Source organism: Protomyctophum parallelum (genome assembly GCF_964188405.1).
Source record: "Protomyctophum parallelum genome assembly, chromosome: 4".
Lineage (NCBI taxonomy): Eukaryota > Metazoa > Chordata > Actinopteri > Myctophiformes > Myctophidae > Protomyctophum > Protomyctophum parallelum.
In genome coordinates this window covers 31,869,829-31,894,272 of record NC_139700.1, presented here as the reverse complement: position 1 = coordinate 31,894,272, position 24,444 = coordinate 31,869,829, and the positions used below count along the sequence as shown (strand labels likewise).

General features: G+C 46.8%; 1 protein-coding gene across 1 annotated transcript in view; it reads left to right on the top strand.

The window, feature by feature from the left end:
• Positions 1-24,444, top strand: part of plxnb2b (plexin b2b) — a 235,545-nt gene that overhangs the window by 27,974 nt on the left and 183,127 nt on the right. Inside the window, exon 2 of the mRNA XM_083763407.1 lies at positions 7,390-7,568. The gene's annotated coding sequence lies outside the window, so the exon portion shown is untranslated. The remainder of the gene's footprint in view (positions 1-7,389; positions 7,569-24,444) is intronic.

The following is a 24,444-nucleotide window of genomic DNA, read 5'->3' as shown; positions in this document are numbered from 1 at the left end:
TGTGTGTGGCCTGGGCCGTGGCTCAGCGGTCCAGGCACCATAGCTGGTAATCCAGTCTGGCAGTGTGCCGCGGGTTTGACTCCCAATCCCGACGGCCTTTACTGCATGTCACCCCCCCCATCTCTCTCCCCATGCATTTCCTGTCAGCCTACTGTCTATCCCTCCATAAAAAAGGCGTGTGTGTGTGCGTGTGTGTGTGTGTGCGCGTGTACGTGTGTGCGCAGCGACACACTCGGATCACAACATCTCGTCTCGGGCTACGATTGAGCCTGTTGGCTCAGTGCGGCGGGATTGATGGACGGTCAATTCCAGCAGCGAGAGATAATCACACACATGTCAGCCTCCACCGATCCAAGCTCTTATCTGTGTCTGCCCACTGCCAGTGTGCTGCAAATGACCGCAGGAACACGCCTTCCTTCTGTGTTGTTGTTGTCCTCCCCCCCCCCCCCCCCCCCCCCCACAAGCCCAGAGGGAGCAGATATGTTCCGTTGTGGACAGAACATGGGCCATTAAGGCCGCTGCCACCGCAAGCCTCCATTCCTATGAATAATGTTTACCGTGAAGTGCACTGTCCTTCGCACACAAAGGGCAGAGGAATTAACCCACCCTCATTTCTAGGGGTTTTAGTCATTTTCTATTTAAGTGTCTTTATTTTAAACGACCCTCATTTCTAGGGGTTTTAGTCATTTTCTATTTAAATGCACTTTATTTTAATTCCGTTATGTCTCGAGATGCGGCGGCGCGCCACGAGCAAGCTTCCATTTTTCACACGCCAGCGCTTTCAATTTTCCTTCAGAATGTCATCATTATATCTCGGCTGGATTCCCGCCATTGTCTCGATCTTGAGATCAATTGCGATGGCTGCAGAGTGCGCACAACTAAAGTGTGGACCTTGGCGAGAGCCGTCTTGCTGGTTGCCTCCACTCTACTTGCTGAAAGGCCTTTCGAGGGGTTATTTTTCCCAGAGCGAGTGAGCGCGAGGGGGGGGGGGGGGGTGTGGGGGATTGTGCTAATTGTGGCCTTAATGGCGAGCTGTTTCAGCACAGAGTGGTAAAAGGCAGCGAGTCGGTCGGCGAGGCCGAGGCTCACTGGCTTTACTGGTGCGGTGCCCGCGATTCTGCTGTCTAGCTAATGCACCCTCCACAAATGGAGGTGGTTAGTGCATCACTGAGTCAGTCAGCCTGTCAAAATCACCCTCACTCCATTGATATGAGAGGGAGAGGAATAAAGAGAGAGAATATATTCTGAAGTGGCAATTTCGCAGTGGGGATAGAAGCGTGGTGGGAGCAATTATGATGTATAGCTTTCTGTTTCTAGTCTGTAATGGACCTTTTCTCCACAGGGCTATACATAGGCCTGTGTAAATGATCCAGGGGATGGTGTATAGAGTGTATACTGTGTCACAGAGATGACCTCCTAGAGATATAGAAAGTAGCAGATTTGCTCGTGCAAACTATAGTGGATTATCGATATCGTCACTGTGGGAACAGAAAGGATGGAAGTTACACTTCAGGGGGATGCCGGGAAGGCCTTTCAGGCAGCAGTGTGGTTTTCCCAGGTTTTTTTTTTTTGCTCTCGTGCGGCGGTCAGTCAGTTCCTGTCACTGTGCGTGTGTGCGTGCGTGCGCGCATGCATGCATCTGTATAAATTCACACTGGCGTTATGAGGAGTTTATGTGGAGGGGGACATATCCGTGTGGCCTGGCTCTTATCTGCAGTAATTCATCACCCAGTGGATTACAAGTCAGTTCTGGCACGTCTCTTGTCTCGCAAAAAGGGGAACAAAAAATGTCTTCAGCACAACTCGCCCTGTAGGTCACGCTCAACAAAAGTTAGCATGAGCAGCAATGCCAAATACCCTGACGCGGAGACACACACACACACACACACACACACACACACACACACACACACACACGCACACACACACACTACGGACTATGCATCCATCTGGTTAGATACTCAGAGGCAGTGGGTGAGCCAACAGCTGAGCCAAGGCTGGAGAAAGACCGGGGTCAGGAACTGACGAACGCCTTCCTGACCGACTGATCTAAGAAGCAGACTGGTGGAGTCATCTGGATTGTCAAGCTGTCTGTCGACGCAAAACATTGAGGGAAACGGGAAACATTTTGCCTTTAAACTGAAAGCATGTGGCTCGTCAGGCAATATGGACATGCTGGAGTATGTGTACATGTCTGAATGTGCACACACACGCACAGAGCTGGAATTCAACTCAAGCGTCTCCATATCCTGGAGTCTGGCTTTGTATCGGTTGTGTAGGAGAATTGTGTACTGCACAATTCTCCTACACATAATACATCCAGTCTGGCCCAACATGCCTGCAGTAAACACACACACACACACACACACACACACACACACACACACACACACACACACACACACACACACACACACACACACACACACACACACACACACACACACACACACGCTCACACGCGCACACACAACTTCCCTTGCAGCAATCAGTGAAAGGAAATGTCCCGCGGTGTTTGCCGTACAGCCATGCCTGTCTCCACACTCAAAGCAGTGGCAGGCGGCTGACTGTTACCTCTGCCTGACGGCTTCATAAAGGGGCCTCCCCATGGCTCCCAGAGGGGCCCTCGTCAGTGGCACAAAGCACTGAAGTGGCGTTTGGACTCTGCCCTCAGTTCTCCCGCATGGGAGGGCAGTGGGTACGGACGGGGTAAAAGAAGAAAAAAAAAGGAAAAACCCAAGATGGCTGCCAAGCAACGGTTTGCTGCCGAGGACCTCGCATGATGGCACGGTTGTCGGGGGGAACGTAATGAGGCGAGGCGCCGTTGAAGGGCAGTATCTGTCAGTCAAGCGGTGACATTGTTGGGGATATAACGAGCGTTCGTCTCCCCCCCGCCCCCCCCCCCGGACCTGACCGCTTCCAACCCTGGTGGGGGTTCAACCTGAGTCACCTTTACCCTTCTTGCCGGCACTTTTCCGCCGCTCTCCATTCCCCCGCTCTTTCCTCGACACCCTGCAGGCGAGTAACACCATAACCCACGGTTCATTTCCCAACCATAATCCGACATCTGTCTCGCACACGCTGCTCTCAAACACCCCCCCCCCCCAAGCACGCACACACCAACCCCCATCCCTCTCCATTCTCCGCCTTTCCTTCGTATAGTCGTCATGTGCCGCTTAACGATTTTCTCTCACAGGGAAGCCTTCCTCCGATTCGCTGCGCCGGTGTCAAGCGTGGCTCCTATTTAAGCTCATTAAATGTTTCCAAGAGAATAGGAAATCAATGGTGCATACCGGTGCGCGAGAACTTTTCTCTTAATTCAATTCCCCCTCCCCTGTATCTGTCTGCACATCTCTCTCTTTCTCCCTCGCTCACTCGCTCCCATCGCTCTGGCACTGACTCCTCTCTCGCCTGTCGAGACGGATTTACACATCGTCGTACCGCGGTGGGGCGTGCGTGGCGAAAATAGCAGATCTACAACCTCACAACACCTAGCATTCGTGGCGCGTTGTGATTTTGCAGATCTGCTATTTCTCAGCGCGCAAGCGCCGTCATTCAAGTGAGCCACTTCAGCAGGTTTTCGTCTTTTCTCTGTCTTTGTAAAGTGATGGGGTGGATGTAGGGTGGAAACGCTTGCCTTCAGAAGCCATCGCAGTCTCTTGGGTTCTGACGAGGCTGTCCAGACATTTCTTTTCCCCCCCAGAATTGTTTAGCACTCGCCACACGGCCGCGCGATGCACTCGGATGTTTTGCACTAGCTGACCTCAGCCTTGAGCTGCGTGTGTGTGTGCAAGTTTTGGATTTTAGAATAAAGCGTATAGGCTCTCTGTTCTCAAAATACCTCCCACCTCGCGATCTTTCTCTTTTTAGTTGTTCTTTCTTTATCTCCACCCGCCCGCTCCCTGCATATGCCCTTTGGCCATCTCTGTCTCCCAGTCTGCCAGGGATTTGAGTTCGATGAATTCGGCTCTGCTGTGTTTGTGTGTGGGTGTGTGTGCGAGTGTCTGGCAATCGTTTTCTACTATATTTGAAACCGCATGCCTGGGGGTTGGGGGGCCCACACCTTCTCCTGAGCTGCCGTAATTGCTCTTCTGGGGCCCATGTCGCTGGCTCCTGGTCCGTCTCCATCATTGTCTGTCTCGCCTCACTCTTTGGACCCACCCCCCCCACCCCCCCACTCCCCCCCCCTCTCCCGCCACTTTACCCTCCCAGCTCTCTCTTCTTTTTTCACTCTCCCTGCATGGCTCATTATGGCTGATCCCCACCTGCCCAGTCGGGGAATTCTCTTCCCCTATGCTAACACACACACACACACACACACACACACACACACACACTCAGCACTTTTTTTTTGTCTGAGCCGCCTGTCGCTTGGCTGGTTAACGTGCGCTATCTGCTATGAAACAGCTTTTGCTAATGCTGTTTGGCCAAGGACTGGAAACAATGGTCTCCGACTGGGTTTTTATACAAGCGGTCCGGTTTCCCCCCATCTCTGTCCTGGCTGTCGAACATCATTATTCATAATGCTCCCGGACCCCCTTCAGCCTGCTCGCCCTCCTGCCTCCTTTTCACAGGTCTGACCGCACCAACCCTCCTAGCGTCCCTATCTGGGCAGTCAACTATAATAGGCCAACATTCAGCCACAGTACAATGGGTTTACATTCTGCACACCATAATGGTTGTAGATGACAGCCATTTTCACTGAATGGTCACTTATTACATTCAGTGAAAATGGCAGATCTACAAACGTTATGGTGTGAGCTTGTCGACAAGGGGTGCAGTACTTAGTTTAGACAGTTTTTGGTTTAGACTAGTCATTGGTTAGACCAGTCATTAATCCTACAACTACAACCTATCTCAAACCCTCACCCTAACCCTAACCTCCCACGGGGCAGCACACCTAAACCTAACCTTAACACCCATGTCTAACCAATGACTATAGTCTAAACTAAGTATGCACCCCGGTAGGCCTATATGTCAGAGGGGTGAACAATTACAATTTACAATTTAGGCATTTAGCAGACGCTTTTAATCCAGAGCGACTTACATTAAGCAAGAACAAAAGCATGGGAATACATCACATAAAAGCATTTATCATGAAACATGCGTAAGCTAAGAAAGTAACAGTGGAATATCTATATAATGAAACTATATATACTACTATGCTATACATATGTACTATGGCGTGCTATGACTATATACAATGCAATTATAGTGCTGTCTACATAACATGCTATAAGTCTGTATCAAATGCTATCTAAGTCTACGGAAGTGCTATCTAAGGGGGTAGGGTAAGTGCTATGGGCCATGATGGAGTCTGAAAAGGTGGGTTTTCAGACTACGGCGGAAGATTGGGAGTGATGCTGCAGTTCTGACTGCAGTGGGAAGTGCATTCCACAGTTTTGGAGCCAGAAGGGAGAAGAGTCTGGGACGTGTGGAGCGTTGTCCCGGCGTTTTTAGTGAGGGTACTTCCAGCTTCCCTGCGTTGGCTGATCTGAGTGCGCGGGAGGGTTTGTAGGGTAAGCGTCAATATAGGATTTAGGTGGTTATCCACTTAAGCTATACGTCTCCCAAGGGTCTATACTCGTTTCCCTTCTTTTGTCCCTATACGCTAAATGTCTTCGATCTCAAAGCTCATAACATAGCTTTCCGATTGTTATCCTATTTCAGCCAATGTTTTCCTACTATGCCATGCCCAGCTAATTGGGACGCTAAGTTTAATATTATACTCTATAGCCCCGAACCAAGGTTCTCCCCAACCTCGGTCGCTAACGCCTTCGCATCACGGACGGCACCCCTTTTCCAAGCTGCATCTTCCCATCACACTAATCGTGTCGTTGCCTGTTGCCCCCACTCAGCCCCATGCAGCCTGGGGCGGGGGCTTGCGTTGCATTGTGGGGATAATAATGGATGTGGCCGGCTGCAGCCTCTCGGCAGCGGCGGCATTATCAGAGGAGTTATCTAAGGGCCTGAGTGGCCCGTGATGAATGGCTGGGAGCTGCGTGTCTCCACCGATCAATAAGCCACTAGCACCCAGATGAGGTGGCTGGGGAGGGGAGGGGGGATGGTGGGCCCCACCTCCCCCTCCACCCATAATATATCTCCGCTTCATAATCTCTCACTATATGTGTTTGTGAACTTTTTTCCACCGGCCGAATTGGACCATTGATCTTTTACCCGCGGCTTGTTTTAAATAAAAGTGCCGGGGTATCTTCTCTCCGCCCGAGCGTTGCAGGGTTTGTCTCGATGAGCGGAGATTGCTACACTTTATGGCGGCCACGCGGCCCACAGGCACTACTTTAGCCTTGATCGAAGCCATGGCCGTAATTGGAGATGTAGTGCAGAAAGCGAGGGGGGAGGAGGGTTGGAGATGAAACCCACACATTTCATACACACACATGTACAGTACATATACAACCCCACCCCCCAGGCATGTCTGATGTAAGGCAAGGTCCCGTGTGGATATGCACAGTAGATGTGCAGGGATGCATTACATGTAAGCTTGGATGAACATACTCTTTAACCACTTAAGCCCTATATCTTACCTCAAATGTTTTCAGAAATGGCAAGAAATATATGCTTGCAGATGGCAGTTTTTGCCGCTGACATGCCGAAAATAGGAATGGACTCATTTAGGTACAGTATTACACCCCCAGAGTGAAATGACACCATGGAGTTTACTGTGCTCTCTCGCTGTTGGACCTCGCTGAACACCCCCCCCCCCCCCCCAAATTTATATGTAATGTTTCCTACTCTTTCTAGTTCTCCTTTTATTTTTTGGTCTTATTTTAAAACACAACACGCTGCAGGAGGTCTCCCCAGACCACCGAAGCGAAAAGCCTTTGTATTCCTCTCGGTGGGTGGGCCGTTGTGCCATAGGTGCTGTATTTTTTTCCCCGTCTTCTTTTTGATCCGTTTCCTAGTCGCGCACGCCCAGCTCAGTCAGCGAGGGATTTGCGATGAAAAGAAAAGACATGGAAATCCCTCTCCCTCGCTCTCCTCCTGGAGGTATCTTTCTCTGCTCCTTCTCTCTCTTCTCCTCTTCCCTCCTCTCTTGCACAGCTCTGATCTCTCTTCTGATCTCTCTTTGTCTGGTGTCAGGGAGAAGCATCGGCCCTGCCTGGTAATTGCGTGGCTGCCAGCCACCACACCTGTTGCTGTCAATCGAACTGCAAAGTGATGGATGCTGTGTGTGTATGTGTGTGTGTGTGTGTGTGTGTCGGACAAAGCGTGTAATAGGTGCATGAGACAGACAACGTGTGCAACGTTTTTTTATCCGTTTTCTATCCAGATGTATACTTGTGCATGTACCTGTGTGTGTGCGTGAGTACCATACATCTGTCTGGCACTGACCTCTTTTCCTCCCTCGCCCTCTCTCTCCTGGTTCAGAGCGCGGGCCCTTTAATGACGCTGGGGGCCAGCGCCAGTGTGCGGCTAATTGGCCAAGTTTGCCCGCGGATCCGGCTGCCTGTGATTGAAGTGTCCGGCGAGGCCCCGCTGTGTTGCCGCCGCCGCGCCCATCTCGGTTCCACTCCAGCAGCCAAGACGCTCCCGCCTGCCTCTCCCTAGTGAGTACCACCGTCTCTCTCTCTCTCTCTCTCTCTCTCTCTCTCTCTCATTTTGTTTTCGGTTTTCTGTTCTCTTGTTACTATATTTCCACTATGTAAAGAGCCTTATGCCTCACGATCCCGCAATTCAGAGCAGTATTTATTTTTCTTGCCTCACCAATTCGGCATGTCCTTTGGCATGTGTTTTCATACAGAGTCTTATCTTTTGTTTGTCTCTGCAAGCTCTCTCTCTCTCTCTCTTTCTCTCTATTTGTCCATTTCCTAGCCTGTCATTCTTTCACTTTTTTCTTTGGCTTGTGCCACCTTCCCTCTCCTTCTTCGCGTCTCCTTCTTCGCGTCTCGCCACGGTGTTATTTGAGCAATTTCCACGGCCACCCGCTGGCTATAGGGCCCAGGAAAATCCAAACCCCTATCACTCTTGCGGTGGGGCTGACAAGCTGTACCACACAGTTCTGGGTTAACAGGAGGGGAGGTGGAGAGACTGGGACCAGGGGCATCTTTAATTAGCTGTGCTCCTGTTTTCTGCTCGTTAAAAGCAGTACTGGCACCCATTGTTTGGCTGTCACTTCTAGAGGTAGCGAGTGGCAATGCTCAGGGGACAGAAGAAGCTGCATGGGCTCCTACCTGGTAGATAGATGACCTGTCTCACCTGGGAGATACACTCTCCTTTCTATTTCCTCATGCCACACCAATAAGTACCCATTTTGTCATTGTGCTCAAAGCAATGAAACAGGGCTGGCCATTGAGCAGATAAGGTGGTTCTGGCAGGAAACAATAGTCCAATTATAGGTCAACTCAAGTTGGCATACACTCTAAGTAAGGGTAACATATTTTCTGTCAAAACTTTTATCCATAGAAAGGTTCCTAGACTTGTAAAACGTTATAAATTGTTAAATTTGCCACAAGCTCACAAAGTGAAGATCCCCATAGCAATTACCTTTCTATATCTATACAGACAGCTGTTGTTGACTTCTGAAATTCATTACAGGTTACACTGTTGGGGGGGGGGGGGGGGACTACAATACTTATTATTCAGTATTTTGATTATTTTTAATGAGGTTTGTTGGCAAGGAAGATGTGTCAGTGTCCAGGTGCAGGTGCAGGACAACAGAACAGGTGCATCAACACAACTAGAATAATAAGGTATGCACACTGGTAATAGTCCAGTTAAGTCAATTATTGCCGATTCACCGATTGGGCAAGCTCGATCTCACTTACCTTTCCTGTTCCTGAAGAATATCATCTTGACCGAAACGTTGATTTGGCGTGGAGCACAATGTGCATCCCTCATTATTTTTGTTTGGATTTGGGCCCACTGTTCATCGCCTCCTCCTGAGCTGTCTGTGTTTTCCGGGCTGTCTTCTTTGAAAAGCCAAAGTCACCACAAAACAAACAAGTCTTGCGTGTTCTAGGGCTGGGTGCAATAACCGCCATACCGCGGTTTGAGTTCATAACAGCGATCATTATTATTATTCTTTTTTTTATCCCACAATTTTGTATCCCATTTTTTCCACCCGGTGCCAATTTCCTAAACTGTAATCGGGGCACTACTCTCCCTCTGCCAACCTGGGAAGAGTCCTCTCCCTCTGCCAACCTGGGAAGAGTCCTCTCCCTCTGCCAACCTGGGAAGAGTCCTCTCCCTCTGCCAACCTGGGAAGAGTCCTCTCCCTCTGCCAACCTGGGAAGGGTCCTCTCCCTCTGCCAACCTGGGAAGAGTCCCGAACTGAGCTCATGCTTCCTTCAATGCATGAGGAGTGACCGTGCCCCTTATATTATGATTATAACACTTATTATTATATATATATTTATTTCATTCAACACATTTTTTTCAGGTATTGCTCAATACTGCCATACCGTCAGTAAACAGTGATTTATTACTGCATTAACAAAATAATCCATACCGCCCCTGCCCTGCCGTGTTCGTTACCAAAAAATACCTGCGAAGGGCTTCTCCATCTTCTTGTTTTTCATAATCAGCTGCACACTTAGGTTGGATGGTGCTCTGTGCTCCACTTTGCAACACAAACATTTGTCCCCCTGCCCTCTCTCTGCTGGTGTAAAGCCACTATACACAATGTAGGCAGAATGTAGGCTACCCCGGCAGGCTGTTCAAGCTTGCACCGAGGGCTGGAAAATGTGGGCGGATTGCAGGTTCAGATCCAAAACACAACACATTCATATGGCTTTTTTCCCCACTCTCTCTCTCTCTCTCTCTCTCTCTCTCTCTCTCTCTCTCTCTCTCTCTTGCAACTTTATGTTTTGTGTATCTCTCGCTCTGTGTTCCTTTTTTTTTCTTTCCTTCTTCTTTTCATCTTCCTTTTTCTTTGCCTTGCGTCCCAGAAGACAGTGTAAATGTCATGGTAATGACATGCTTTTTTCGGCTTTCCACGAGGATTAGAAGGTGTCAGTCATCTCTCCTCATGAGGCTTTTCATTGGCAGAGCACCGGAACAAATGGGTACTTTGGGGATAAATGAATTGGGACGCATGAGGGTGAACAAAGGGTCTTCTCTTTGGCAGGTGTTTGTTTTATGGTGGTTCATTGGATGTGATGTATGCCATCCTTCCTTCAGTTAGGTGGAACTGTCATGCGGCCCGCTTGCATCCATATTCATTTGTGGCTTGTGGACCACTGGTTCAAATAACAATAAGGAAGCAAGCCCAAATAAGCAACTACACAAAATTGCTTATAATGAGCAGACATCACAAGACTCAATGATATGCACAGAGGTACAGCTCCATACAAAAGGATGCTAAATTTACCAAAATAATGCCAAATATACCCTATAGCTTGTTTCCATTTGTGGTCCTGTGTGTATTCAATCATCGAAACATTTAAAGACAAACAATAATATACACCTCCCAATGTATGAATGAATGAACCTTTGTAAAGTGTTTTGAGCACTTGGAAAAGCGCTATAAAAATGCAATTCATCATACAATATTTAAATACATTATATAAACGAGTAATTGAAAAGAAAAATATGCAGAAGGAGTGCATTCTCCGGCAGCGGCAATTAGACACACGGCGCTGCCGTTTGGCAGCCTCCGCTCCACACGCCGCAACTGCCGGTAACAGCCACGGCGCTGCCGGGGAGAGGGGCGGCATCTGCCAGAAAAAGGTGCACTCCACTGCCGCTCGCTCCCGCGGCAGTGCGATGGTCCGACATACGTTGCATCATGCTCGCAGTTATGGTTAGGGTTTGGGGTAGGGTGTCGGACTGATGCCGCCGAGAAACTAGCCGCCTGCCGCGGACAATCCGTGGCTGATGCCGCTGCCGGAAAATGCACTCGCTCTCCCTCAAAATAATATATGTACCGACGTGCCCAAAATACAACCAGGTTGAAAGTTCTACCCTATTCTAAAGGCAAACTGGGTGTCAAATACTTTTTCAAGCAGCCTCCACGTTCGTTCAGAGCGTTGCTCAAGGCGTTGGCCTAAGTGTGACACTTTTGAAGTCTGTTCAGGTTCATCAAGTGGGGAGAAAGCTGTCCAACATCAAAGGTCTTCTTTATGACTCAGAATTTAAGATTGCATCCAGTAAGATGAGAGTGAATAATTCACACTAAATCAAAGTGACGATCCCTGTGATCTGTGGAAACTAGAGTGAAAACGGCACAATGGTTCGTCAAAGATGAGGAGAGGAGCCAATGGAATATGCCACCATTGTAATCTGAAGCAAACTGCAGGGCTATGAGGCTATCATAAGCATTTTATGTGTATTATTCACACCATCCTTTGCCTGTTTGTCCGCTTATCTCATTTGGATTATAAACTGCAGACTATATATTTCCTCGCAGGCACTAAATGTATAATTCAGTTCCAAGCATAAAAAATTAATCAACACCAAAGCAAGGTATTGCGTTGAGCATTTGAGCATTTGTAAAACTATTAAGGCGAGGAAAAGCCTGTGCTTTCCCCCTCCAGCAGATCTACCTGCCGTGTGATTAGCTCAGTGGTTTTCAAAGTTTTGGTGCCCAAGGCTTCAGGCACACCACTGGGCATGACAGAATCTCAAGGCACGCCTATAACGAAAATAGCCAGTGAGTCTACTTGTAAATCTGCTATTTGTGGCATGCTCGAAATAGGGACGGTGGTTGAAAATGGTTAAGATATATTTGTTACTGTGTGGAAAAAAATGGGTTACAAAAATTGTGGGATAAACATAAAAATAAATAAAAAATAAGATATTTGTTAGGGTAGAATATTCCTCTGTATTGGTGGTCTCACATAGACAGACAACCAGAGGTTCTTTGCCTACCGATACCTCTGGTATCTAAATTCAATGAGGATCAAATTGGGTGAAAACTTTTAGTAAATTATAACATGATTTATTTATTTATTTGACAGGGACAATGCTCATTAATCAACATTTCAGTTTTCACTTCCATGTAAATGTGCCAGAGTTAGCCATAAGCTAATTTACATATGTAGACCCTGAGCAGGCTCTTAAAATGGTAGTAAAACTAAATGTACAATGACACATACAGTACAATACAATGCAATACAATACAGATAAAAGAAAGACAGACTGTATAGTGTGCCAGCACACAACACCATGCGTTGATGCCATGTGTGCATATGTGCAAGCACCCAACACTATATCCATACAAAAAACACAATACAATACAGTACAATAGAGCGTTGCAGTCCCTCCCCCTTTCAGAACGACGAGTGGCCCAGGAAATGAAATGCAATGCATTTCTCCCATAGGATTTTCTTTAAGTATTTATTTAAAGACGGTTACGCCGCGGACAAAGCCAACTCGGATTGTGACAAATCATGAAAAAAATGACACCGGTGATGAATACTAAATAGTGCTGATAGTTACTCATGATTACAGATTTGATTTGTTTTTAGCCACCTCTTCAGGTTAAATTTGAAGGTAAAATAGTTGGAGGTCTCTTTTACTTCTGTAGGGAGACTATTTCAGTGATGGGAGACTAGTGAGACTACTGTATAGAGCGGCGCAGTCCCTCCCCCTTTCAGAACAATGAACGGCTCAGGAAATGAAATGCAATGCATTCTGACCATAGGATTTTCTTTAAGTATTTATTTAAAGACGGTTACGCCACAGACAAAGCCAACTCGGAGTGTGACAAATCATGACAATGAACACAATATTTTGGGCCGATCAAATCATTAGAAAGAAAAAAATAAAGGCAGGAGACAACACTATTTGTTTTGTTTTTCTTCTTATAAATTATTTGATCGGCCCAAAACATTGTGTTCATTGTCATGATTTGTCACGATCCGAGATGGCTTTGTCCGTGGCGTAACCGTCTTTAAATAAATACTTAAATAAAATCCTATGGTCAGAATGCATTGCATTTCATTTCCTGGGCCGTTCGTTGTTCTGAAAGGGGGAGGGACTTAAATTAATTAAGACCTATAGATATTCACACATTTTGCATATTTGTAGGCCTATAATAGCCGTCCCTACTGTATTGAGAAAATAATGTTTGGTTGCCAAACACCTGGATGTGTCTCAGGGCTGTGCCACTATATTAGATCAATGTGTACCATTGTTTATACCTTTTTAAATGGTTAGAAAGTTTCATATAAATAACCTGTTAATACCCTATACATTTCCAGGACTAAGTCATGCAGATAAGATGTAAATTCACAGATTGTGAAATCTTAGTTGAGGAGGTACAGTAGCAAGCAAATGACAAGGATATGGCAGCCAGAAGCGGCAAACTAAAATCAAAAGAGTGTGGGAGTAATTGGCTCGTACTGTATATATTTATGCTATAGCGTTGTTTCAGAGCAACACAGAACTTCAGGGACTTCAAAGGGAGGTCAAAAAGTGAATAAGTGCCCACTAGGCAAGTTTGACAGCCACTAGAGGAGAAGAGCGGGCTGATAAACACTATGCGTATCACTATAAGAATACGTGTATGGATTATGAGCGTTCTGCCTCTGGTGTGCCGTTGTTGTTGTTGTGATTACTGCTGCTGTCCATCTGGTCTCTCTCTCTCTCCCTCTCTCCCTCTCTCAATTTCACCCAGACACGGTCAAAGCAGATGGCCGCCCACCCTAGAGGCTGGTTCTACTAGAAGTTTGTTCGGGGGAGTTGTTCCTTGTCACTGTCACCAAATGCTTGCTATGGATATCGTATTAAATTCCTACTGCAGTGCTCGCCCCACTGGATCAGCGCGTGACTGGTACCCTGGTCCACTGGACCAGCGCGTGACTGGTACCCTGGTCCACTGGATCAGCGCGTGACTGGTACCCTGGTCCACTGGACCAGCGCGTGACTGGTACCCTGGTCCACTGGACCAGCGCGTGACTGGTACCCTGGTCCACTGGACCAGCACGTGACTGGTACCCTGGTCCACTGGACCAGCACGTGACTGGTACCCTGGTCCACTGGACCAGCGCGTGACTGGTACCCTGGTCCACTGGATCAGCGCGTGACTGGTACCCTGGTCCACTGGACCAGCGCGTGACTGGTACCCTGGTCCACTGGACCAGCGCGTGACTGGTACCCTGGTCCACTGGACCAGCGCGTGACTGGTACCCTGGTCCACTGGATCAGCGCGTGACTGGTACCCTGGTCCACTGGACCAGCGCGTGACTGGTACCCTGGTCTAAACAGTTAGCCGTCCGTATAGCATCTTCACCAATGTCCAGGAAGACGGAGATGCCCAGATGTTTGTGTGAGAAATGTATCGGCACATTCATTCATAGTGATTTGCATTGTAGGGAAAAGATGCATTGAGCCGAAGATACATTTAAACTTCATGTAAAAATGATGGGCAATACAGTATTGAATTTGTATCTGATCATGACCAGAACACGGCCAATTTAAAATGCACACGCATTCATGTTTCTATTCAATTCTATTGGAGAATACCTCCTGTTGAAGTTCTCCTTTGTCAATCTCCATGAACATCTGCGTACAGTACACGTACAGTATATCTGGGGATATGTCAAGGTTCTACTATACTTCGCTTTGAGTAATATTCAACATAATTTCTAATGTCTTCCTAACGACACTGATCATCTTTGTAGATTCTTGCTCAACATTGATAAAGCACTTTAAACGTCTGGCCATCGTGGTACCAGGTGCTGGGCTTACACTATGGCTAAAACCTTCTATAATTATAGAACATTATACATTGTATCACAATCTAGAAGTCTTACTGAACAGAAGTTGCACCCATTTCAGTAATGAGTTCTTGGGGATGTCATGTAATTTGACAGTCCAATTGTAATCCATGGTAGTATAACAATAGCATTTTAAATTAAACACGCTGGCACGCACGCACATAATATTCAGCCCATCTCTCTCCTCACTTTGAAGTGTCAGATTTATTATTTTGTTATCAGTAAAAGATTAAAACCACAAACCGCTTAGCAGCAGGCATACACACGTGTCACCTTTTTGGTAAAACATCTCCATTGTGAACCAGAAATGCATGCACAATAGGTGCACATCCGAGGAAAATTGTTTTTGCAAAAGGGGCTATACTCAAAGACTGATGCATGCTGCCTAGTCAGGCAAGCGAAAGAGCAGTGCCCAGAGCAGTGGTTCTCAAAGTCGGGTCCGCTGGCGACCCCCAGGGCTCCTTGAGGGGGTTCCAGCGGGTCCCCAGCTAAATTATTGATAGTTTAGGGCCCAAATGGGGCATCTCCTTTCACACTGTGTGAAATGGTGGCCATTTTATGGTGCCACAGATACAAAACCATTAATTCTTTCCCATAGAGATTTCCGGAAATATTTATATAAATTAAATTTATTTTGAGCCTGCTTCTGTGTGAATATTAGAAACCCGAAAATATACATATATTTGTGGGTTTTTTTTTTTTTTATGTTTTTTTTGTGGCTTTCGCCTTTATTTAATATTTTTTATAGAGGGACATAGAGGGGCTATATTTGCGGTTTTCTAATATTTGTGTTGTGTACCAGTAAGACACTCTGAGGGCGAGAAGCGACCTCACCCTAAAGGGCGAGGTCACGTGCACGCATCCCAGCCTGGGTGACGGCAGACTTCTGGGCGAGCGCTGGTGCTTTGGCATGGGGGGTCAGATCAACATATGGAGAAAAAAAAACATATGGAATGAATTATGTACTGGGCATATTTGGAGCATGTCTTGAGTGTACAGGGTTTAATGTGTACATCAAATGTTTGATGGTCATGGATTGCTTGGTTCCAGGCTTAACATAATGTATATAAATATTGTTTGAAATCGCTATGGGAAAAATTCATGGTTTTCTATTTGTGGTACCACAAAATAGCTGCCAATATAAAATCTGACCCCCCCTGCCCGGACTTGACATGGATAACAAACATCCTGGGCCTATACTCAAAGCAAATGCTGTGCGTGTTTGGATGTGTGCTAAATCGGCTCTCAACAGAATCAGATCCTCATGTTTACAATCATCAAAATGAGCAATTTAGCAGAGAATGTTGGATTGGTAGTGAGTGGAGCACGTGGATACAGGCAGGGATTAAATGCAGCTGGAGCTGCTCATGGCTGAAATTGGAGCTTGAAATTGAGGTTAAACATTGTAAAACCGACATGCACGTGCAATGAAAGTCTATGATGTCATAATGACACAGTGTAGCTTAGCCAGCAGCCTTCTACCTACAGAGACATGATACTGTTCACTGTTGGTGCTCAAAGTGGCATCCGGGACTGGGGGACCGGGGACAGCACTGCCATATTGTAAATCTGCTATTTTCGAGAATATCTTTAAAATATAGATTTTTATAGTCTTTGTCCTTGGCACAAAACCTACCTTCACCCTGCTCATCGTTCTTCTTACACTTATTAAGCCCTATTTTATGCGTTGTTGCATCGAGTGTGGTGAAAATATCCGATTGTAGACTAAAACAATCTTGTGTAGTGGGGGCGACTGTGGCTCAGGAGGTAGAGCAGGTCGTCCAATGATCCATGGGTCGGCGGTTCGAATCCCAGCTCCTCCTGTCTACATGTCAAAGTGTCCTTGGGCAAGACACTGAACCCCAAATTGCTCCCGATGTGCAAAATCAACAAACAACAAACAAAAGTCAACTGCTCCGTTGTTGATCTGCTCCAGGGTCACTTGTGAGTTATAGGAGTTTTTTTGTGTCTCAAATTTAGCTCAGTACATAAATTTAAATGTTTAGGCTTCAAAACTCTCTGGAGTCATCCCGCTCTGTATGTACAAAAAGTCCTGGCCACTGATTTGTGACACATCCCACCTAGTGCCTGGAGTATGTATAGCCTGACATAATTCCATCACGGTGGAAACGGTATAGCAAACTCTTTGCCGGTGTACAGATTTGTACCACCGCACAGTATATACAGTCATCCCAAATATGTTGTTCTTTACACTCCTCATTCTACACTCCTCATTCCCACCGCCGTCAACCTCAACATGATACTGCAGACCTCCAGTTTTCCATCACCCCCTGTGAATATCCAAGCTGTCGAGGCTGGCTGGGCTCCGTCTCTCTGTGCCAGGGCACTGTTGGAACAGATCCGGCCTCCGGGCCACGCACACCGCTCCCCTACCACCCCGGCAAACAAGGCCTTCCCTGCGCAACTGTCATCTAAATGCTAAGCGTTTTGGATCGCCGCTGCCTATCTATTTGTACACACTATATCTATTGAGAAGAGAACGCACTTTCCCTTGCAGTGCTCAGGGAGCGTTACATGCTTTAACGCTCCCTGAGCATGTTTGTGCTGCTCTTGTAATTTTGGTGAATGTGCGGTGAATGATCAACGTGAGAGAGAGACTTGGTGTGATTCAACAAGACGCATGTTTACAGAGCTCGGCATAGGCGATACGCATCGGTTAAATCAACAATGTCGTACTTGATTTCCCTACGTGAGGATCATGCCTTTACTTTACTCTCTTGAGGCCTGTGAAATTACAGAGTTTAAATCATTGCAAGGGATCTTGAAAAATGCATACCATTTAAAATATCAGGGCAGAAAATCTCTGCACGCAACTTGATAGGCCCTGTGAGACGGTCTTTCCTTGTAAGGTGATGGCAGCGCCGGCTGTGTCATTATTTCTCCAAGGCAACACAAAGTGTTGTATTGGTTATCTTTCAGATGATTGTATAAGGCATGGCTGCCGAGTTAATCGGCCATCTGCACCCCAGGGGCTGAGAAATGAGGCCGTCAGGCTTTATGGGAACATAAGCTAAGCGGCCGGGGCCATCTTTTTAAGAGAAGTCTCGTTGAGAGACAGACTCCAGACTGGGGGGCTCTCCAAAGGCTTCATGTCAGACCAGCAGACATACAAATCTCCACAGCGATCTGCCAAGTTTCTGCAGGATTCACTGAAGTAGGAATGGTAGAAGCACCCCCTTAAAAAAACCCAGCCTTCCCCCACCTCTCCTACTCCCCAGCCGTCGCTGGATGCCGCTTGGCAGCAATGGGTGATGGGAAACATCTTTGAGTGGGTGAGTCGACTCGCCAGATAGAAACAGAGGAATTGTTTGTTGGCTTTTTTCAGCAGCATATTTTACTTTGGCAGCAGAAGAATCAATTACTCTAAAACAGATCTCTGCAGCAAAAAATGTATGAAATATGAATGTAGATTTGACATGATGCAAAAAATGTTTTTCCCCGCCGCAACCAGCACTGGGGCTTAGGCTTCAGAATTGATTCTGCCTTGTAACAGATAACTGAACAGGAGAGGTAGGTTGGGAATAAGGGACCATATAAAGCAACTTCCTGCACAACTAAATCACTTCCTGAATTGCCATGCAGGAAGTGAAGTTGGACCCATGCCCCCATCTTTATGTTCCCTCCAGTGTTGCCAAGTCAGTTTTAGACCTTGTTGCTTCTTTTTCTCGCAAAATCTGATCAACACGACATCTTATAAATTCCCTCCATTCCGACAGTAGGCAACAATTCAACTAGGAAACCTCCCAAGGACGTGTGTGTGTGTGTGTGTGTGTGTGTGTGTGTGTGTGTGTGTGTGTGTGTGTGTGTGTGTGTGTGTGTGTGTGTGTGTGTGTGTGTGTGTGTGTGCCCATGTGTATGTGCATTGGCGTGGCTGTCGCAATTTATAAAAAACGAAATGGAGCCAGTAATTGGTGGTTCTTGGTAATTGGGACCAAGCTGTCAGCTACTGAAGTCATCGGCTCAGTCTGATGCTGCTGCAAGCAAGGACAGTATAATTACTATTATCTGTGGGGGTTGTTGATACAACAATCCCAGTCTAGCAGGGTTTATGTTTACTGACCCTCATTTTAAGGAGGGATTTGGGATATTTTCCAAGACTCTTTATAATATTTATGTTCATATTTATGTTGGTAATCCCCCGTGGAGCAGACACCCAGCTCCATGCTCTGCCAGTAGGAGGCCAACCGGTCCGACTTAAAGAAAGATCTGCTCGTGACTCTGTGAAGGGCTTGTCCATATTTTCATTAGTCAAACAGTTTGACTCCTCCCAGTACCTCCCCCCCCTCCTCTCCATGCTAGCGGTGTGGCGCCCAACCATAAACGGCATTATCAACCATCTCAGTGGGTTTTCTAATGCCCCCGTAATCTTGTCATTTCATTCATGGATAGTCCGGGGTTATTCCGGGCCTGTGGCGTATCTGCCCGCCTGTCTCTGCTCCTCTGTGTGAGAGATTGGATTCCCTGCCTCCCCTCGCTACTCCATCTTTACGCACACACACGCGCGTGCGCGCATGCGCGCACACACAGTCTTCAGTTCAGTCTTCTCCTGTCAGATGCATGGGGTGTAAATGTGGATACATAGGGGTATAGGGATGGCCGCTTCATATTAACTGTATAGGGGATCATCCCAGCTAGGAGACGATAGCTTGCCCTTTTTTGAATTGAAAGTCTGATCAGCCGCCGGGAGTACAATCTGAGCGCTTTGCCCTCATGAGAAGAACATCAGCGATGCAATGGGGACAGTGAGCGTACAGGAGCCTATATCCACCCCTCCCTACACACAAATTCTCGCTGTTGTGGGACATCTGTTAATGTTTGTATGTGCAGAACAGTGGTTTGAGTTTCATTGGGCGAATGCCGGTGGCGTGCGGCGAGATCTGACGGCGGGGAGGCAAAGGTAAAGAGAAAACGGAAAACTAGTTTGCCGTGCCCGGTAGCGCAGCGTGTAAATTAAACATGTGGCACCTAGATGCTTCAGGCCTGATGGACATTCAAGCATATTGCAGTCTCACGAAAATGGCTTTTTAAGTAGGCTATTTATGGGGAAGATATTGTATTCATTTGATTATAATAAAACATCCATTACGCTCTGAGTGAACAGTGCAAGGAGGAGGCGGGGGAGAGCGCGAGGTAATAACGACAGAGCGCCCGGCCCCTTAATGAGCCAAGGAAAAGAATGGGCTCCTCTTAGATATCGGCTTTCCTTTTTGTCGGTGTGTGCAGATCGGGCGATACGGTTCGCGGGGACTAATAAAGAAATATATCTGTTTTTATTGTGCCCCGGCGCAGCAAGAGTTATGTTTTAGAGCGAGTATAAGGAGCTAGAACACGGGCGTAAAATGATATTATGGCCCATTAGGTGGGGGGCCCGGGCTAAGCGTCGCCAGCAGTAACCGAGGACCGCGGAGGTAATGGGGCCGCGGCGTATTGTCTGTGATCCGCTCTCCCGCTTCCCACTGATTGAATCGTCTACATCACTGGCACTCCATCTCCCGGGGAACCAGCGTGGATACCGTAGGAGAGGTGATTTTGGTTGAAGACATCACTCTGTCAGGCGAGACATGGAGGGGGAGAGAGGGGGGGGGGGGGGAGAGAGAGAGCGAGAGAGAGACTTATTCTGAAATGCGAAACAGGGAATGATGTGCAGTCATCATAGCTGGATTGGCGTGCGTCGACTGCAAACAAAAGGTTGTGTTGCTGTTTTAAGCTCTGAATGGAAAGTGTCTCAGTCTACGGTATATGATCCTACGAGGCGCCACTCTGACAGAGAGAGAGAGAGAGAGAGAGAGAAACACAGAACATTGTGTGAGCTTCTTGTCTGGTTTTCCGACTCTGTGGAGCAGAGAAACGTTTTGTGTTCTCCTTCTGTAAAGTTTGATGTGGCGGTGTGTGTGTGTGTGTGTGTGTGTGTGTGTGTGTGTGTGTGTGTGTGTGTGTGTGTGTGTGTGTGGCTGCGAGGGATGCCTCCAGGCTTCAGGTTTGTGTTATCGGCTGACCTTGTATCTGCTCTCTCCGCTGTCCAGAGCTCCTGAGACCTGACCCCCCCCTGCACCCCTCCCTCCCCCCAACCTTCCTCCAGGGTTAACCCCAGTGGACATCATCAAGGAACGGGATGGGAAATCATACTGAAGGCCTTGCTCTGTCTAACAAAGCCTTTAAAATGGTTCTCTGGGGGGCACAATCCTGTCCGCCATGGGGGGGAGGGAGGAGAGGGTTTAAGAGGTGGAGACTGTCACGGGGTGGTGCAAAACGTGGACATCATGAAGCCAGATAGGGAGCTCCTCTGCTGCTTTAGCCCCCCACCAGCTCCACCCCGCCCTTCCTCCAGTCATACTTCACCCCTCGAGTGTTGTTTTTGAATAGGCGAGGCTTTGTGTGCGCGACGGCACAGTTTGTCTGCTCTCCAGCATGGGGGCTCGGCAAGTAATATGAAACAAGCAGGCAAGGAATCCCAGGCATTCTGAATGGAACCAGATGTGAGCGTGTGTGTCTGTGCTCTGTTCAGTCTTGCTCATGTGCTCTTTCCAATGGCATGCCTAGCGCGCGTGCACGCATGTCGCACGCACGCACGCACTCCCACTGCATAGCCTGTGGGCAGCCTGACTTTCATGGCACAACAGCAGAACCAAATGGTATCATAAGAAACCAGATGGAGCGTTTCACTGGAGCAGACAACTGCAGGGTTGTTTTCATATTTTCATAGTGGCCAGTCAGTGTCTTGAGATGAACTCTTGGGGGACTGGTAGATGAAAAAACATCCTGCGGCCAAGCCAAGCATATATTTCTTAATGGTCAGAATATATGTAATTAACGGTATAGCTACTAGCTAGTAGCAGCACACTGACAAACAAAGTGATAGTTTAGCGTAGAGCAGAGCTGTGATGTGTAGAGTAGTGATGATCCATTGGTTACACTAGAAAGTGGACATCACATGCTGTGGGGCAGTGTTGCTTTTGTCAGCACATTTTGATTTTAGTTTCAGTCATAGTCTCTTGAATAGTTTTCATTTAGTTCTAGTCACCTGGAATGTTTTTGTGTTTGGTCTAGTTTTAGTCGACTAAATATCATAAGATTTCAGTCGACTAAATCTGCAGTTGATTTAGTCAAATCTGGTCACAAATTGTACAAATTTGACTCTGAGATGTAGTGGAGTGAAAGTATTAGATATACTCCAGTTAAGTACAAGTATATATATTTTTAACTTAAGTACAGAAAGTGTACTTTCCAGTTTCCACCACTGGAAAAACATGTAAAATGACACACATGCCTATAACACTGACTCTACAGGGACAAACATGTCATGAGTCATTTCCTCCAAGCCATCATGCCAGATATTTTATATGACTATATCGTTTCGGACAATTATGTGTGGCGGTTGGCTGCCTTCTGAGATTTACTCGCCAAACTGCAAATCTCCACTCTTTTGACTCTTGGTGAGTGTTAACGCTTTAGCCTCATGTATACTTCATTGCAGGGTCAGTAAAGATAGCCGATCTACCACTTGTCACAATTTGAGCTTATAAACGGCTATATGTAAATTAAAATAAAACCTTAGCCTGATCCTGTTTTTGAGGGGTGCTAGCCCGGGAGCGTACCTATATGTTCCCCAGGCACCATGCAAAAAAGGTTATTTGTTCCCCTTTTAGAATAAACTTAAACCTAAACCAGAACCCTAACCTAGTAATTTTAGTAATTCTAGTAAGACTAAAAGTATTTTAGCAACTTAGTCTTAGTGTTACTTTTAGTAGCAAATTCTGATTCAAGCTCTGCAGTCTTTGAACAATCCATTGCACTTATAGGCCTGCCTATAGGCTACTTAAACTATCTAGTCAAACATTCTTTGTTCTGTACTTATACATACAATTGTATTGTACAAAACACTGAAGGTAAGTGGGGAACATAGAACCTGGGGAACATACTGTAGAACCTGGGGAACATAGAACCTGGGGAACATAGAACCTGGGGAACATAAGGATGACCCCGCTAGTCCCTCCTGCGTCATGTGACAGCCAAGGAAAGTAATGCCTCTGCATTAGCACTTCAAGACTAATGCTTGTACATGTTGCTGTATTGACCCCAACACCCGTGAGCTACACTAGAGAGACTTGTTGTTGTGTCTGACATGCTTTCACCACCACCACCACCCCTGGGTGGTCCTTGCATTTTGTCACTTTTGGTGATAGGGATGGCAATGGCAGCCTGTCTGTGTGTCTGTCTGCCCATCCATCTGTCCAACTCTATTGTTGCTGTTGGACAGAAACCTCTCCATATTTTTTTTTAAATCTTTCTGAATAATTAACGCCTTACTTGATCATACTACAGTGTCACACACAAGTATCAAAAATAGCAGATTTGCAGAGCTTGTAGATCTGCTACTCTTGCCAATTTCTTGACGATATTTTGGATATTTCCACCCGACAGAGATGATATCTTGAATATGACCGTTATGGAATTTTGCTGTGCACCTTCCCCAGGCGATTAATTAACCCTATTGATTTTAAAGTTCTCAAACTCTGCCCGAACGCGACCGGTACCGACCCGATGATTTCAGTCCGGGCCAGGCCGGTCCCAAGAAATTAGTCGGGCCGGGCCGAGCCTCGGGCTCAGTGATTTCCCGTGATTTTATTCCGTGATTCTTTTATTTTTCTCAGTTTTTGGGTAATGTGTAGGCTATAGCCTACAAGTATGTATTTATTATGAAAAGGGCTGCGCTATCGATTCACTTAATTGTGACAGTTAGGAAGGAGTGGAGGCGGCAGGGGCTTGGCGCAGCGCTGGCATTTCAGACTCGGAGTGGCAGCACGCATACTGACTGCGCGCAGGCATGAGCATAGAGAAGTGAACGGTGAGGTGGTTGTTTATACCGCTGGCTGGCCTCTGGTTTGCGGTGCACCAAATGAGCTTCAGTTCATATGCTAAATGTTTTATAAAATCAATCGGATTATCACACGATAGCTGAAGCGTCAGGTTTTTGTCATGTTGCAGTTGCACTGAGCTATCTCGTTAAACCCATAGCTGGCTGCGATGAATAACTTAATCATTAGGCCTAAACAACGTCATATAGTCACCAACCGATCCAAAATGATTAATATTATAACCGCTGTTCCTCGGTGCGGCGGCACGCCTCATTATATGTGCCCAATTTAAAATAACATAAGATAAGCTGTCGAGACACGCCATGAGCGGTGCATGGATGGTTTGTAAACTTTGTAGGCTTTGGATATCGAACGGGGACGATACTTGGAGTCTTGGACATAGTTGCTTCACTTCAGAGGAAAGTAAGGGGAGCTACTCACCACCACTGGAAATGGAATCCATTATTAACAGTCTAACGTGAGCTACATAAATCCTTTATTTCGGCGATAAGTCCATTAAAGTGGCGTTCTTTTTTTAAATTTATTTTTAGTCTAACATTATGGTAATTTTTAGGGTCGGGCCAGGCCTTCATTTTTGGGCCTGTTGAGAACTTTATTGGCCTTTCCTCTCTAGCACCACCACCCATAGTAGGCTAAACACCACCCATAGTAGGCTAAACACCCCCCATAGTAGGCTAAACACCACCACCCATAGTAGGCTAAACGTTCCACCTAAGATATTTCAAAAATCTAAAAGAACCCTTGGAGCAGCACAACCTCTGGAGGCCTTGTTTTGTTTGTTTGTTTGTTTTTCCCATTAAACAACCCTAATAGAAAGACCAGGCACAACCGAAACATGTCAGCCAGCTAACTCTTCCATCAGGTTC